Source organism: Ictidomys tridecemlineatus, chromosome 3, assembly GCF_052094955.1.
Source record: "Ictidomys tridecemlineatus isolate mIctTri1 chromosome 3, mIctTri1.hap1, whole genome shotgun sequence".
Taxonomy (NCBI): domain Eukaryota; kingdom Metazoa; phylum Chordata; class Mammalia; order Rodentia; family Sciuridae; genus Ictidomys; species Ictidomys tridecemlineatus.
Window position 1 is genome coordinate 114,275,531 of NC_135479.1, and position 17,949 is coordinate 114,293,479.

The following is a 17,949-nucleotide window of genomic DNA, read 5'->3' on the forward strand; positions in this document are numbered from 1 at the left end:
CTTAATTTAACTTTCTACACATAGCACAAGGTGTTCATGGACGCATTTCTAGACATTATTCTGCAAATACCCTTTTGTCTCCTGTCCGTTTGACATCTCTCCATTCATCTCCCTTTTCAGAAGTAATAAGCTAAATTATGTCCTTCCAAAATTAACACTTTAATGCCCTAATGCCCAACACCACAGAATATGAATGTATTTGGAGATAAGAATTTTTTAAAGTGGTTAGTTAAAATGATGCCATTAGGATAGGCCAAAACCCAATCTGACTAGTGTCCTTATAAGAAGAGGTAATTAGGACACACACAGAGACACCGTGGGCATGCATGCATAGGGGAATGACAACATGAGAGAGCACAAAAGAGAGGGAAGTGATCATCCAGCCAAGGAGAGAGGCCTCAGGAGCTACAAAGCCTACCAACAACTTGATCTTGAACTTCTTTTCACTGCTGCATCTGTCTAGTCTGGTACTTTGTTAGGAGAGCACTAGCAAACTAACAGAGTACATTCAATTTTCCATTCACTGACCCATCTGTAAGCGGGGTTCCAGGCTTCCCCTCTCTCCCAAATGCCCTATCTTCCAGCATATTCTACAATGCATCTTACTTATTTAAAGGTCTGAGAGCCCAGGAATCTGAGATTTCTTAGGCTAGGAATGAATCCATATCCTTTTGTTTACCTAGCATGGACCATGTACTTGGCAGAGTTCCTGGATTAGTGAATGAATGAATGAATGGATGGATGAAAAACACCTAACTGGCTACCACATCAAAATAAGGAATAAGAACTACTTATAAAAATTGGAAAGACACTACTATAACACAAACCCATTTCTGACTGCATCCAAATCACACCAATATCTAGTGCCACTACCTAGTGTCACTGCAAAGGAAAGGACACAAAACTGTAAAATAACACACAGTTCTATGATTTCTGGACTATTATGAACAATTCAATCAATAAAACCTACAAATATCGTTTGCCTAAGATTCGAAAATCTTCCTTGGCTCCCTGTACAATGCAGAGGTACAGCTACTCTAATTCAGACCAATCTGTGCCCTTTCCCCTTTGAGGACTAGAACAGCATTTCTGAGAACAGAAAGTCGAGCCTATTATGGCAAGCAGCTTTTTAAAACGCTGGTTCTTAAAAACCTGCTTTTAAATGAAGTTATGTGGTAATAAAATTGTGATAGAGTCTGGATTGTATTGATATGGAATTATGGAATTGACGCTGTATACTAACATTTTGGTACAATGACTTAGAACATACTTTAAAGCCCAAAAAGAGCCCTGGCACAGCATACCAGCATTATGGGCACTTTAGTTAGATCACTCATTCATGGTACAAAAAGCCAGAAGGTGGCTCTCTGGAATTCCTGGTAATGAAAGGACAAAGAATTAAGGTGAACCAACTAATTTAAATTTCACACTCTCCCTTCCTATAATTGAAGGGAACTGAGGTTGCAAATCCTGTTTCAGAATTTACTTTCAAAATTCAAGAAAACACTGTGAGCAGACATCTCATTTTTATTGGTACTTAGGTTCTGCATATGATTAAGCACAAACTTGCAAAGAATTACTCACAACACCAATGCCATGGAGCTATTCTCAAACTTGCTGGAGCCAGGAGTATTTGGAAGGGAAATGGGGGCAGGCGACCTGAAGCCCACTCCCTTGGGTCAGTGCATGCTGGGAGGGGAAATGAGCTACAGAGCAGACAATTTTCAGCATCAGTGGTTTTACTTTCTTTACCAGGCCTCACAAAAACACACTGACAAAACAAAGGACACAAAATTAATGACCCATGCATTCTGTCAATTGACTCTTAGTAGCAGTGGCCAGTTCACCTTAATTTTTTTGTTCACATTGAACATGTAGCCCAAGGCATTGGTTAAGGTTCACTTAAGAATTCTTCAAAGGCATCACTTGGTTTTCATTAATTTGTTAACTGTAACTTCTCCTTTCTGCTAAGGAACCCACATACCAAGTAAAGACCTTCATGCAAAATGAAAAAACAAAAGACACATGTTTGACCAACCAGCTGGTTTTTTTCCCCTTCCTTTGCCCTAGAGTAATCACTTCCCATTCATGAATATTAGAGTAAATTACACCCATCAGATTTTTCTAGCACTTAAATTATAGTTAAACCCTCTTGTTGTTCTCAGAAATCCAAGTGTCAACTCTCAGCTATTGCAGAGGAATAAGTTACACTGTAGCCTGTTATTTCTGTGAGTAATTATTTCCTAATTATTCCTGTGGTCTTTAACCACGATTTTTGATGAAATTCAATTTGATTATGCATGAAACATGGCCAGCTAAATAAAATTTATGGATTGATGAGGAATATAAGAGCGCTAAAAATGCAACTTTGTATTTACATGTCTATATAGAGATCATAATGCCCTTAAAAATGCAGGTTGTTTGCACTGAAAATATCTTTCATTTACTGGACCACAATGGACATTTTGATAATAGAATGATTTTTTTTTTCATTTGCTCAATAATCACAAAGAAGTTCACCTCTATAGATATCTCTTTGGGAAAAATTTTTAAATGTAAAACAGTTTTCCTAAAATGTATCTAATGAATACTGAGACATCAATGGCAGGGCCTGAATTTTCTTTTATCCAATTCAGAACCAGAATATGGGATGAGAAAACAGTTGCTTTTGAGCCTCAAAGGAAGTTAGTAGTTTTTTTTAACATTTCTATTCATAAAAATGTGGTATCAAGACAGTTTTAAGTGTGAAAGAGCCTACCATAGGGACATTTGGTAGTTTTTAGCAAAGGAAATGGATTCCATGAAGCAAATGCGCCATTCCTTTCTACAAACTTCTCAAACAGTTATAAAATATGATAGCGATGCTTGGTTGGTATAACTTTACATTAGTTGGATCTGTCAGCATTTCCATTACGAACCCTTGATTTTCAAGGTTTTATAATTCAGCTGTGAAAAGTTGCTCTAGAAAGAAAGTTGGCAAGACAGTCTCAGCCAGAGAGTTTATCAAATTGAACAAATCTTTGTTTAGCTATCTCTCAGTTCTGTGAGCCAAGGTCTACTCCCAGTTAGACATGCCAAACTTCCAATGACTTCAGTGCCAGGGAGAGGTTTTTTCTCTCTCTCTTTAAATTCACTTCACAAGAGCTTCTCTCATTCTTGTTTCAGAAGCCGCCAGGACCCAGCTCATATCCTGTGTAACCCAGTGGGAGAGGAGCCACATCATATGTAACCCTGTAGGACACATGAATGGAGTCCTGGCCAAGCGTCTCCAGCATGAAATGTGGATAGTACTACAGAGAGACTTGGAGCTTTTGAATATGTATATAATTAAAATGTAGACACATCATAGCACTGCTTGCACAGAGAAGTGGTGCTCATTTATTTAGAGCTCTGTCAATTGTGGCAGCATGTATGTGCTTCAGGGGAGTTCTAATTAAGGAGAATACCAACGTACTGCTGCATTATCTTTGAAGAGTGAGAGAGGGGAAAAGGCAAGCTAAACTGTGTACATCATTTATTCTAGACCTCCTGTACAGCTTTTAGACATACATTTATTTTACTGAAGTTGAGGTGTTAAGAATGTATATAAACCTATTCTTGATGAGAGTAGGAAAAAGTAATTTTTATCAAATGTAAAATTGTGCTACTTATCAAATACAAGATGTTTAGAAGAGATAGCCCCAGATAAGATGGTATAATAGTTCATTCTAAAAGAATGTCTATTAAAATATTTCTTAAAACATTTATCTATTCATGTAACAGCTTTCATTTGAGGTTATTTGCTTAAACATACTAGCCTGAGTATCTTTCACAAGTAAGAACACAAATCAGACAGAAATTCTTCACAAAATAAGGTGGGTTTTTTTGCTTGTTTTTGTTTTTTGGTGGTGGGGATTCAACCCAGGGCATTTTACAGCTGAGCCACATCCCCAGCCCTATTTTGTGCTTTACTTAGAGATAGGGTCTCACTGAGTTGCTTAGCACCTCACTTTTGCTGAGGCTGGCTTTGAACTCGTGATCTTCCTCCTCAACCTCCCAAGCTGCTGAGATTATAGGTAAGCACCATGGCACCCAGCACAAAGTGAGTTATAATTGTCAGAGGAGATAGAAGGTATGAATGTAAGATAATCATAATAGGAGATGGAAATGCAAGGTATCAGAAGGGAAAAACAGAAAGGGTGTTCTGGTAGGTTAGAAAATGGAGGTGTATGATATGCCAAGGTACGTAATTAACGTAACAAATTTCTACTGTTACACAGTAAGATATTTAAATATAGTAGTATTCAAATTTTCAATCTGATATTAAAAATATACCATTTATAAAAATAATTTGTAATTTTATAAACATTTCATTTACACATTTAAATATAACATCCATTGAATTAATATGATTAAGTCTTAGATCAGTTTATTCATTTGTGAAATTCTACACTTAGAAATTCTGTCACAACAAACTGCTAAAGTATGGAACTATAAGCGAACTCATCAATCTAACCAGCTTAGAGTCCCCAGAAGAAGCCACAAGGCAAATGCAGGTGTCTTCAGTACTCTTAGAAAGGTAAGGCCTCATCAACAAGCTTTTGTAGACTGCAGGCTAGCAGATGGTTAAAGCCAGGTATGGTTTGGGTTTGTACAATGTCTTAATCTATTCTCAAACTTTGGATTTGGCAAAACCAAAACCACATTTTGCCAAGTACATTCTCCCTTAATTTTTAAGTCCATGTGCATTTTCAGTGAAATTTAATCCATATGTTTCTTGTTCTTTTACACTTAACTCATCAAATATTTTTCTGTAAGAGCCATTTGACATTCAAAAGCCTTGTGAGTCTTTTTTAAAACTCGAGGTTTTTAGCTCTTTTTAAAACTAGAGGTTCTTAGCCCCGCTCCCCCTTCAACAGGAAGTTGAATTCTGCCAAGCAGAACGTGAACCCAAACATAATATGTTAATCCAACGCCAAAAGGTTTGAATTTGGTTGAAAATTGTAACTGCACAGAAGTGTGCACTATTTTTTTAAATGACTTTCTGAATGTATCTGGATGGAGACTTGGATGATGACTGACAAAAATTAAATCTACTATAATGAACTTTACTAATGCTGACCAAAGCGAGAAGCAAGAAATACCTCTTCAGCATGGAACAAAAGGAATTCTCAGCAAGTCCTTCTGCAAAATAAGTCACTGTTGCTTATTTTTATTCCTTGAATTAATAGACTTCATTTTTTTTAAAAAAATTATTTGGAACATCTACCCATAGAAAATACATTGATTTCCAGTAACATTACGTATTTTTTTGTGGTAGGATGACAGGACTTATGTATTGCAGATTTTATTCAGAAATTTTAATTATTTATGAGATATATCAATATATACTTCATGTTATTTTCTGAATTTATGTATTTACAGAACCCTTTTTTCTCACAAAAAAAAGAAAAGCAAAAAATAATTTCTATATTGGGTTAATACAATTTAATGCCAACATGTAAAGTCAACACAAACACATTTAGAAAAGGAACCCTAACAAAAGAGTAATCAAATGACTTATCCTAATCACTTTTATATTTTTTAGCCCAACTACATTCAACACAGCTAGGCTTGAGGTCGGTATTCATTTCATCCTCACTGACTTAGGATTAAATTGAATGGAATCCAATAGTACAAACGATGAGTTGTATTGTGACAATCCAAAAACTAATGACACAATAATTTCTATAAAATGCTTAAGAATTTCTCGTAGCCTGACATAGTGGTATGCACCTGTAATCTCAGTGCTCTCAAGACTGAGGCAGGAGAATCACTTGAGCCCAGGGTTTTCAGACCAGCCTGGGCAACATAGTGTGATTCTCATCTCAAAAAAAATAAAATAATGTCTTTTCAGAATTTGTGTTAGTTATTTCTCACAACAATCATGTGATGCCATTTTTTTTTATTAATTGAAATTTTCTCTTCTAAGTCCCCATGGCCTTAAGGGCAAGAATCTGTCAGAGATAATCTTTTGAAGCCAGGGAAAATATTAGAGTTAACATCTGTAATCATCCAAAAGGTATTCTTGGAAAACAAAATAGAGATCTATGGTGTAAGGAGTCATTTTAGCACATCGAATACTTGAATGCACACATGAATAGATCTCAATGGATTTGCTCCCTAAAGCAGGAAACTGACTTTTAGGTTTTGCTTAGCTTCATCATCTGAGATTCTCAAGCCAAGAGATGTTCTAAGGGTCTCTTCTACTTGATTCAGTAGACAGATATTCATTCATTCAATAGATGCTACAGAGCATCTTCATGACAAAAGTTATTGCCATCATGAAGTTTAAATTCTACTGATTCCACAATGGAATGGAGCCAGATCAGTTTCCAAAATATTCCAAAGGATCTCAAGTCTACCATAGGAAAGGATGCATGAGCACTGAAATCTATTTGACATCCCTAATAATCCAGCTTCTTTAGGTCTAGATGGCTTGCCCAAGGTCACAGAGCTACTAATTCACATTGCCTGAAATCACTTTAGTAACTGGTAGAGAAGCACACTGCTTAAACAGTAAGAGAAAGGAAAGTTGATATCCCTGGAGTGTCCACAACACTGAAACAACCCAGTATTTCGTTTAACTAATACTCAAATCTAGTGAACTGAATAGTGACCCTTTTACAAATTAGGAGCTCCTATAAGCTCCTAATTTGTAAAACATACCTAAACTGATTAGAAATCAAAACAAAACTGGGAGGCTTTGCTTATTCTCTGTATTTGTATTGCCTTTTTTGGACATAAGGTAAAGGGACCTTCTCATAGTTGAAAAGGTGAGAGTAGATTATTGAACAAAGCAGAAAGGTGGGACTTGAGGGTAATCTTAGTGATCAGCCTTTTATATCTGTTCCTTCCCAAGGTGAATAAGTTAGAAGGCATGAAATATTTTACTGTCCTTAGAATTAAATGCTATTTTAGAATCTTAAAATAATCTGTTCTTAATTCATTATGACAGTCCAGACATTGTTGGGTAAGTTTATTACAATCATCTAATGTTTGCATCAAAATCTTGCACTGTTATGACAACCATCTTCAAGTACTAACTTCTGTATTGTGGCTTAAACATGATAAATTCCCACTTTCAGAAGACATCCAGCTGGTAAGGCCACTTCAACTGCCAAGATGATGTTCCACAATTTCCACATCTGTTTCAGCTCCTCTGTCACAGCCTCATTACTAATATTTAATCCATTTTTTTAAAGAATTGGGATCATTTTGTTTCCCTGGAGTGAGCCTTCAGTGTACACCCCAAATAATTTTTTTTACAAGAGGTTTCAATTAGTGGATAAAACAGATCTATACCTTATGTTCAAAACAAGTCCTCTCACTTTCTCAATGACTTGACATTATGACAAGATTTAGATGACCTCAAAAAATAATAATCCAAATATATTTAACTCATTTTAAATATTCATTCTCTGGTTTTTCTAGAATTCTGTCAGAAAAGTCTTCAAAAATACTTAGCTTCATCTAGTTTCAAATCAAACCAATATAAATAATGGGTAGAATTACTAACCTGCAGGGAATGTCATCCTAAATTTCCTGGCGCTGACTGTGTGACCATAAGCATGACTGGTGTATTTACTAGAGGCAGTATATACTGTATAATGTTCCCAAAAACTCATGTAACTAATGCAATATGATAACCACTAGGGTGCTACTGTGACGTAAAGGATATATTACAGTTTTATCCAATTCAAACAAGAAGGTTGGGGGGGGGGGAGCAGTCGACTTTAATGGCCCTGCCCTCTAAACAAATACATTGCCTGTTCTACTAAACTTAAAATTCAAGGTTATATGTAAGTCATCCTGAAATAAAAATAATTCTGTGTCATTACACATTCCAGCACCAAGATACAATTTTGCTTTTTGATCAATTATTTTTAACAGTCTTTTCAAGGATTTCGCTGGTTTGAATGCCATGACTTTTACCCAGAAAATAAAAGATAAAAATAAACAGATTCAATAGCTCAGATTTCAAATTGGCAAAAGATGGAACAAGTCCAAGAGAGATGGTGCATGCTAGATACTGGCATTGAGATTTGGCCAGACTCAGCAGATATGTTCAGTCATCAGTAGAAAAAAGTCCAGTACAGGAAGCCCTGAGCCACGAGGCAGGATAGATGGGAGAGGGTGTCCAGGCTCACTGTCCTTAACATCTCCTACCCCGAGGCCCATAATTCAATGTTATGGAAACTGAGACTCAGGACTGTGATTGTCAGGATCCCAGTCCTTGCAGAGAAGGCATAGAACCATCTCCTAACTTCTAAGAGGCTAAGATGCTGAATGTCCTGAAATAAGTGGAGCAGCAGAACTGGAGCTAAGCAAACAGAGCTTCAGAACACACTGCCAAAAAGACGGCAGCACAGAGATAGCAGACATGAGGAAAATGACTCAAGTGGCCCCGACATGGGAATTCAATTGGTTCTTTAAGGATGTCATAGTTGGTTCCAAAATTGAGTTAAAATGATATCCATGTTTAAAATAACAACAACAAAAAGATGCAGAAGAATGGGTAAAGCCAAAGAAATAGAAATAGCTTGGTTGTAAATATACCTGGCCTTCAGCTAGTGTTACCATATATATTATAAACACCAAAGAGCGTCAAAAGCATTTTAAGAAATTGATCATCCCTTTCCACTTTGTGAGTAATACTTGGGAATGGGATAAAAAATAATAATGGCCTCTAGGGAATGTTTAAGAATGAGGTAATTTGCATGTTTCTTCCAGAAAACATTAAGTGTATCCTTCTCCTCTGCCAGGATAATTTTGAATTTCTGGCATAAAAAATGAAATTCTCTACAAAAGTTGATCAATCTCCTGTTACCACTCTATATTTATGTTGGTGTAATAGTTTATTCTACACAGTCCTAGACGGAGGCTAGTCAGCTATTTAAACTTGATATTTTTATTTGACTCTTCATTGAAGAAAACCCCAGAATTCTTTGTAGACTGTTTTTCTCAATTTTTAGACTTTAATTCTTCCAACTTGGACGTAGTAGCAACTTGACCAAGGCCGGTGAAAGTGATTGTGTCACTAGAGAAAACTTGAAAAATTACATTTCTCCCCTCCCTCCCCCAGACATATTTTCTTCCCTTCCATCACATAACATTTTGGCCTGTTCTCAACCATCAAGTAAGAGCTGTTGTGACTGTGTGGATAAAAGCTTTTATTTCCTTTAGAGGTATAACCTATAGATGATACAGATAGACACAAGGTATATACAAAGGTAACCCACATATGCAAGCAGTGGTAATACTTTCCAAGCAAAGTTGATTTCAGAAACTTTATGGCAAATACATTAGAATGAAAAAAAAAAAAAAGACCTTGAAGACCAGAGTTCAGAGTTTATTTACATATAATAACCCTTGTTTATTTACAGTTTGGACACTAGTGCTCAAGGAGGTAAAGCAAGCTTACTCAAGCTTATCTCCTTTTGCTCATTAAACATAGATGGACAGCCAGGCAGGGTGGTACACACCTGTAATCCCAGTGGCTTGGAAGCAGAGGTAAGAGGATCTCAAGTTCAAAGCCAGCCTCAGCAAAAGTGATACGCTAAGCACTCAGTGAGACTCAGCCTCTAAATAAAATACAAAATAGGGCTGGGGATGTGGCTCAGTGGTCAAGTGCTCCTGAGTTCAATCCCTGGTACCCCTGCCAAAAACAGACGGATACATCAGTATCTCTAGTATGGTCTCCTAAATTCTGAGTCAACTGTCACATTAAACTGTGGATTCACTTTTCTTTTTCTGTCCCTTTCATGAAACTTCTTTCAGCTCCCTTGTGTGAGCTCTGTGCTTCGGATGTGTTTTGCTGTTGTTGTAGGTAGCAGTTCACCTTTTAGATAATACTCACTTTGAGAATTAAGTCTTGCTTTCTAACAACTCAATATACCCATACCCAATTTATGTGAATGAAAAATGTTAATAAGCCAGTGTTATCCAGAGCCGTTAAATGGAAATGTTGTCATAAAGCAATTCAGTACCTTCACTTCCCTAAAGAACTCCAACACTCAGGTCACATTTAAGATTAACATTATCAACTATTATCTATATTCAGTTTAAAGTGGCTGTACACTGTTTTTTTCCTGCCTAATCTCATTTAACTCTTAAAATAACCCAATATAGCAGTCATTTCTAGATTCCTGTTTTGCAGATAAGACTCACAGACTGAGCACTGACAACAGAGCATGTAGGGTTTTACATACCAGATCTCAAGCTCTCTCTATTATACTGTGCCATAAATATATACAACTCTAGGTTTAAATAATGAGCTACTAGAACTAACACTTATCCTTTACCAAGGATTGCCCAAATGAGTTGTGTCCTATTTAACAAAGAACTATGAGTTCAGTTCTTTCTCCTCCCCATCCCTTTCCATTCCTCCTCCTCCTTCTTCTTCCTCTTCCTCTCTCTCTCTCTTCTCTCTCTCTCTCTCTCTCTCTCTCTCTCTCTCTCTCTCTCTCTCTCTCTCTCTCTCTCTCTTTCTCTCTCTCCCCCCCCCCCCACTTTGGTTTCGGTTTTCCTTAACTTCTGGTTACTTTCTTATGGAGAAACAACATGGGCTATCCTGATAACAACCACTTTACAAATTTCCATTGTTCCTTCCCTTCTTCTTACATGTTTTAAGATAATGACACAGACTCAAACTATATATGGAGTCTAAATGGCATGAAGTTCACTTAATGCTGTACTTAGGTTTTTGGTTCTGTTATGATTCTGCTTCTTTTCTTCCCTCAAAATATTTTCTGTTTATCAACGGAGGTCTAGAGAACAGTGACTAAAAGCAGTCAGCAAGTATGTTTGTGAAGATCAGGGTGATTTGTTGCATGAGAATATACTCTCGGGATACTGACCATGCAGGCAAGAACCTGACTCCACAGCTCACTGGTTGTGTGATCTTGGGCAAGTTATTCTATGTCTTTCTGCCCCAGTTTCTTCCCCTGTGATATGGGTTCTCTTGACAGATGAATACGCTAGTGCATATAAAGCCTAGTTCTGTGTCTCTTTATGTTTGAATGTCATTGAATTTCCTGATGTTTAGTCCACTAAGTTTCAATTACCTTGATTCCAAAGTTGGCTCCACTTACTCATCACATTCTAAAACTTGTCTTTTAAAAGGAATATATACCCAGTGACCAGATTTGTAAAAAAAAAAAAAAAAAACCCTCACATTAAAACTAACAAATAAAACTCATCTGTTGTGATATGTTCATTTTCATTAAAAAGACATCAATCTGCTTTGTGCCTGCGTTAGAAATAAAACTTAATCTCTGGCAGGCGTTTCTCATTTTCCAGTTATTCTCTAGGGAGCATACATTGGCATGCAGGCAATGATTTTTTTTTTCTTTTTGGCTCGCACCGTGGTTGCAAATGGTGTCATTGTTCTTGGTTAAATCTGCGAGAAGTAAGCCTACCCCTCTCATTTTTTGGCTTCACGCTAAAGTAGCCTTCATGGCAAAGAACTACATGGGTTTACCAGTCTCCATTCACTGCCCATATTCCAACATGATCAAAGTCTGCTAAAATAGCTATACATTGAGCTTTGTTCCCCCTCTTTTCAGTTTTTGCTCTTGTCAAGAATATTTGTTGGAACAAAAATCTAGTTTGTTTGTTTTTTTTTTCTGTTTGTTGGTCAATGCAGAAGCTTCTGAGAAGAAATAAGGGGGGATAAATATTTACTCCTGAATTTCAAGGCAGCAGAAGAAACAGATTTAGTTGTCACTTGTTAGTGAATATTGTCCCTGAAAATTTAAATTATATTTGGGACAGCTATTTAACTAGTCATTAATGAAAAGATGGCACTTGTGTGTTGGAATTCAATGGATGGACTATATATTAATTGTAATAACTCCAAAGCCATAAAACAGAAACAATGAAAATCAACTTGTGATAATAGACTACTTTTGCTCAAGTAGTTTATTTGTCCCCTCTATGATCCTAATTACATAAAAAATTTACCTGTGAAGTTGTTTCCTTATAAATAATGTCAAAGTTAGCAGCCTCTTGTGGAAACTTCAGATACTAAGATTAAAGTAATTGTAATCTTACATCATTATAAGAGAGAAAGTTACTCTAGAAGACCAAAATACTTTTTTTAAACTAATAGATCTGAATTATTTTTCTTTGGCTCTTATTAAATAATAGGTTTTATAGTCATAAAGCATTGTGTTTAGTGGTTAATTGTGTATCATGTCACATTATCATATGAGATATTCGAAGTTATGTATAGAGTCACGCACATTTAGTAATAGCATTATTTACTTTAAGTAATAACATTATTTTAGTAGTAAAACTACTCCTTAATTTAACAGTATACTGGCACATATTTTGCTATTTGATTGCCACAACAGAATAGGCCTTTGTGTCTAAAATACACTTTCTGGTCAAAACTTCTCTCAGATGTAAAAGTTTGGCTAAAATACCTTCCCTAAGAGGCCCTCCTTGAGTTATCACCCAATCAGTTTTATGTTACACGATGCTTCTGAGTTATCAAGTAAAAATTGTCTCCAACTTTCTCAGATGCTATGAATTCCTACATGTAATCTCCTCATCCCCCAGCTCTACCTGTCCTGAGATATAATTTTGTGGCTGAATTTGACAAATAGATAGAAGCAAAGGAGATGGGTCAATTCAGAGTGGACACCTTGGAGCAGGGAACTCTTTTTCATTATTCTCTTCCTCCTCCCAGAGTGAACTTTAGAGGTCTTGTGTTGCAACAAGGGGGTCACAAAAACCTTGGCTCCTCTATCTCCTTTTTTTGGAGAAAAGCCCTCACTAACAAGCACTAGACCTCAAGCAAGACATAAACTATTGTGTTAAGTCATGAGATTTGTCTGTTGAGACAGAAAATATTAATTACTATGATTAATATGGTGATAGAAAAATTAATTTGTTTTGCTATGAAGAGCCACATCATTCATTCATATAGGAAACAAGTAGTTATATTATAGATGCAGGAGCTAGGGATGTGGCTCAGTGGTAGAACATTTTCCTTTCATGCACAAAGCCCTGGGCTTAATTCCAAGCACTGCAATAAAGAATAAAAAAATATAAATAAATAATAAATACTATTATTCTTGCTGGGTACAATGGTGCACACATTATAAACCTAGCTAATTGGGGAGGCTGAAGCAGAAGGAGCACAGGTTTGAGTCCAGACTCAGCAACTTAACTGTTGCTAAGTTTTCCCCAAAACAAAACAAAACAAAAAATGACTTGGGATATAGCTTAGAGATAAAGCACTCCTGAGTTCAATCTACAGCAAAACAAAACAACAAAATGTGTGTGTGTGTGTGTGTGTGTGTGTGAGTGTGTGTGTGTGTGTGTGTGTGTGTGTGTATTTATGATGCACCAGGATGCACCTCTTCCAGGCAGGGGACAGAAGTGAGGAACAATCACTCCTTGACTTCTACTCATCTGCCTCCTTGCCTAATACTTCCTCCTGTCTTTTCTTTGACTCCAAACAAGAAAACTCATGGACTGCTGAACTTACATCAGCCATTTTTACTATTGCCTCAAGGTGTTTAAATCTTGCCATTGAAAATTGACAGAACAGGAACTCTTACGTTTGAATCTCTCTTCAGATCATACAGAGGAGAACACAGGCACACAAATACACAAATGCACACACCCACATTGAGTTTATTTTTACGTATTCTTTACTCATGAATAGAACTGTTGAAAGAATGGAGAAATGTTAACTCTGGATCTCAATTTCACTAGTGAATAATGAATACAATTGTGATTTTATTGTCTTCCAAGAAACAGAAATTAAACTATCAAAGATTAGTAATGATTGCTCATAATAACTAAAAGCAAGGACCTGTTGGCTTACATAATAAAGTCTTCCCCTCTGTTTTATCACAAAGAAACTGGGGATATAAGAAAAATATAAGCACTAAATCCTGAATGAAATCCTTACTAAGTAAAATTATTTTTACTTCCTTTTATTATTTCAAATTACATGATATACTGGTAGAAAGATAACAAATGAAAACTATTTTTTATTCCATGTGAGGAAAAAAAAACTATGCCCTGGGGCAAATGTAAAAATAAATGTACAGATAAGAAAATAAACTCTGATGTCAATTAATAGATTGAATAGGAATATGATAACTTTCACACAGGGTAGTTTCAGATGTTAGGTATTCTAGGTCTGGGATTTTAGCCCTGGAATTAAAACTTAAAATCTAAATAGACTACACCAAGTGTTATAATTTACTTAACTCCCAGATTCCTGTGGAAAACTTGATGCTAACATCTAACATGGGGAAATAAATACTATGCGTCCTTTTCTTTTCCATAAATCGGTGCTGGTGGTTTTTTTTTGTTGTTGTTGTTTGTTTGTTTGTTTGTTTTTGCCTTGTCTACTGGGGAGCTCAGAGTCAGGTTTTGTATTTTCTTATACACTTCTTCAGAATTGATCAGTATGCCATTTTCTCTCTTCTTCTAAATACTTACCTAATTTTACTTGTCTTTCTTGTTATCATATCTGTATTTTTGCTGCAAGCTGCCTCAAGTGCCTTGTAGAAATAATATTGCTTTAAATCAATAAGTTAAAAAATAGTAAAGGTGCAGCTAAAGATAGGATTGCATTCCTGAGGCTGTGCAGTCCATAGGGAAGCCTGGCATGTTAAAGGGAAGGAACCTTAGACTTCTTTTAATCCAACACCCTTGTAAAGTAGATAAGGAAGCAGACCCAGGGAAGTATCTTACCCTAGAAAACACAGATCATCAGCGGTCATTTCTCTTGTATCATCTCATTTCTTCTCATTTTGAGATCTATCTCTACTTCAAATACAAAGTCCAAATAACTATATATTATTCTCGCTTATTTATTTCACACAAATTTCTGAAACTCTCTATGTTAAGCGAGAACATTAAAGGTAATGTGCTATAGAGACCCACCCTCACCCTGCCAACTAACAGCAGGTCTTTCCACAAACCACTGCTCAGGCAGCTGCCAAGAGAAGGAGATTATTCCCATGGACTCCTGCCAGGAGCCTGGCTGGGGACTGTGCTTGGGGCTAACTGTTGCTTTGAGTAGTTACATTAGTCAGGAGCTAGAACTGTCAGGATTTCTACCATTTAGGATCTGCTTAAGCAGCGGCAAAACACACAAAAAAAAAGTTAGAGAAAGATCACTTGCCAATTGTCGTGATATATAAATCAACCCCAATATGGAGGAAGATTTTTTTTTTAAGCTTTATCCTAGGCTACGATACATGGTAAATAATGGCATCCTCAAGCTGTTCATTCTAAATCATTTCTCCATCAGTGGGTAATTGCTAGGGCTGATCCTGGCCATGCAGGTCATGTTGTGGCTAATATAGGACCCTCTTCATAGAGCCCTGCACTGATAAGACATGGCAGGCAGGCTCGATGGAATCCAGACAGAGGGCCGTCCATACCCCGCAGGCCGGCAGAGATGGGCTCCAAAGAAGTTCTGTTATTTAAAAAAAAAAAAAAAAAACAAAACGGTATGTTCACAATATCCTTGCCTTAGAGCAAGGATGTGCAACGATCATTTGGTAAAGTACATTTAAGAAACCCTCATAGCTTATACATACTAATATTATTGCCTCTAGCTTATAGTCCAAATAATTCCAGGTTTCAGAATGATAAGAAAGAATATAGAATTTGACCCAGAAGCAATTAGTCAAAGATTCATGTTGACAAGCCTTACTGTGAGGTTCTTTTTATGTTCAAAATTTGGAGAGAAGGGGTGTGTGATATCAGAGACCGGGAACTCTTTAGGCCTTTGGTCAGCCCTGAATGCCAGGTGATAAAAGTAGAAGAATAAAATAGTAAGCAAAAAAAAAAATCCACATAAGTCAAATACTTTAGGGAAGCACCACGAAAGGATGGGGTCTGCTCCCAGTACTGACATTCCTTATGCAGACCCAGTGATGTATCATATTCTAATTCTCTACAGTCCTTTCCCTTTACCAGGACCTCTCTGTCCATCCTGTGGCACTGCCTTGGGAGTCACTGGAAAAATGAGTCAAAGGAACTGAGAAGTCTTTGATCACTTAGTGGACAGAGTGGCCTTAATGGATTACTAGGTATGGAAGCCTTCCATGATTATTGCTTCTTGAAGTCTTCCGAGGTCTCCAACTTCTACACTGTCAAGAACAAGAACACACTCTATACAGAGTGTGTTAGTTACCAGGTAACATGGCTGCCGGTCAGACATCAAGAAGGGTTTTCACTTTGGTAATTTCTTACTCTAAATAATTATCTTACCTTGAAATCAATACAAATAAAAGGAATGAACAGAAATCAACCTCAGTAAGAGACCAATTCATAGCCAGATAGTGCCATCCATCTTATAAACAATGAAAGATTGGCAAATAAATCCTTCTCACCATCGCCCATGAATGCATCTGTCTGTAAAGTTATGCATGAGGACGTTGACTTCTTGGTAGGACCCCAGTAACTCTGTCACTTTGAGTCAAAGTCTTTAATTACTTCACATGGGTTTCAATTTCAGGCTTTTGAAAACTATCCATTAAACATGCAGGGCAAAATATTTTCTATTTATTTCTAAATATTTAAATGATTTTTGTTATTATCTACGAAGTCTGCCTAGATGAAATCATCATCAGTAGTCATTGTCCGTCTCACTTCAAACCAATGGACACAATGGAACCAGTATCTCGTTGAACATGGAGAACCAGCATACAATTCAGAGACAATAGCATTCAAGTTCTCCTCCTTTGTTTCGCTCATATAAGGCAACCTGCATTTATGGCCCCATATTACATATGGGCTTTCATATTGGCAATTTGAGAAATATTATTAAAGAAAAAATACTGAAAAAATTGTGCTTCCAATCTCTATAAGTGATTTCTTAATGTTGATATAGTGGTACAGAGACAAGGTGTTCCTTACCCAATAATAATTCCTCTCTTTTTTTTTTAACCTGCTAATTGATACAGTTTTATTCAGGGTATTATAAGGAAAAAGGGAAAAAAAGAAAAAAGGGAGGGAGGAAAGAATGGACTACCTTTCCCAGCATGCCTTGTAGCTGGTCCAATTTTGTTCCATTAGATATAAGCAGTTAATCACTGGGTGGGGACTGAGAAAAGTAGTTCAAAGGTGGCTGATTAATAGCTGATGAATGTTCTTAACCTATTTCTTCATTAGAAAGCACTCAGGATGTCTGGCAATTAGCAATCATCTTGAGAACATGTGTTTGAAGGTCACACCTAATGATAATATAGCAGGAAGCTAGAAGATTTCAGAGTTCCTAATGACAGAGCTGCTACACCAGCCAACTGAGCCAACCTTCGGACTTCTTTTAAACTTTAAGGCACTGTTTGTGGGTCTCACATACTCATATAGCTATACTAGGAAAGTGGAAAACAGTTGGCTTGTAGCCTGGTTTCTAGTCTTTGCCCTACTATGAGCTATATTGATTTTAAAAAGCTCTTTTCATCTCAGGGCCTCCATTCTTTTCTCCATAAACTAAGAACAGTATGCCAAATGATCTTAAGGGAAAAGATTTTGTTTCATTTCAAACTTGCCCCAATATCATTCTGAAATATCCATAATAAAAAAGAAAAAAAATCCTGATATCACATTAGTGCACTTTAAAATAAAAAATAAATAAATATGAAGTTATAAACCCTAGAATACACAAATCAGCAAATAAAAGCTTAAATAAGTTTCAGTTACAGCAAGTTAGGATTTTAGAAATGCCACTAACAGAAAATTCTCACAAACCACGAGAAGGACAGGTGAATGGAGGCAGGAAAAGAGCTGTCCTTGGTTGCTTCTAGCTCCATTTTGAAAAGAACCCATGGGGCTTGGGGGATGGGCAGTAGGGAAAGAGGTGAACCCCAGCCAGGTTGTCTACTGGACTTATATGGTAGACTGTTCGCCTATTTTGGACATCTTTGGGTCAAAGTTGAAATCGAGATA

General features: G+C 36.7%; 1 protein-coding gene and 1 long non-coding RNA gene across 11 annotated transcripts in view; one reads left to right on the top strand and one right to left on the bottom strand.

Moving 5' to 3' along the window:
- Nucleotides 1–17,949, bottom strand: part of Mecom (MDS1 and EVI1 complex locus) — a 539,517-nt gene that overhangs the window by 152,392 nt on the left and 369,176 nt on the right. The gene's annotated exons all lie outside the window — the stretch shown is intronic.
- Nucleotides 2,127–4,162, top strand: LOC144376317 (uncharacterized). The gene is made up of 2 exons (XR_013436630.1): nt 2,127–2,228; nt 3,166–4,162. It is a non-coding gene; the product is annotated as an uncharacterized LOC144376317 (long non-coding RNA).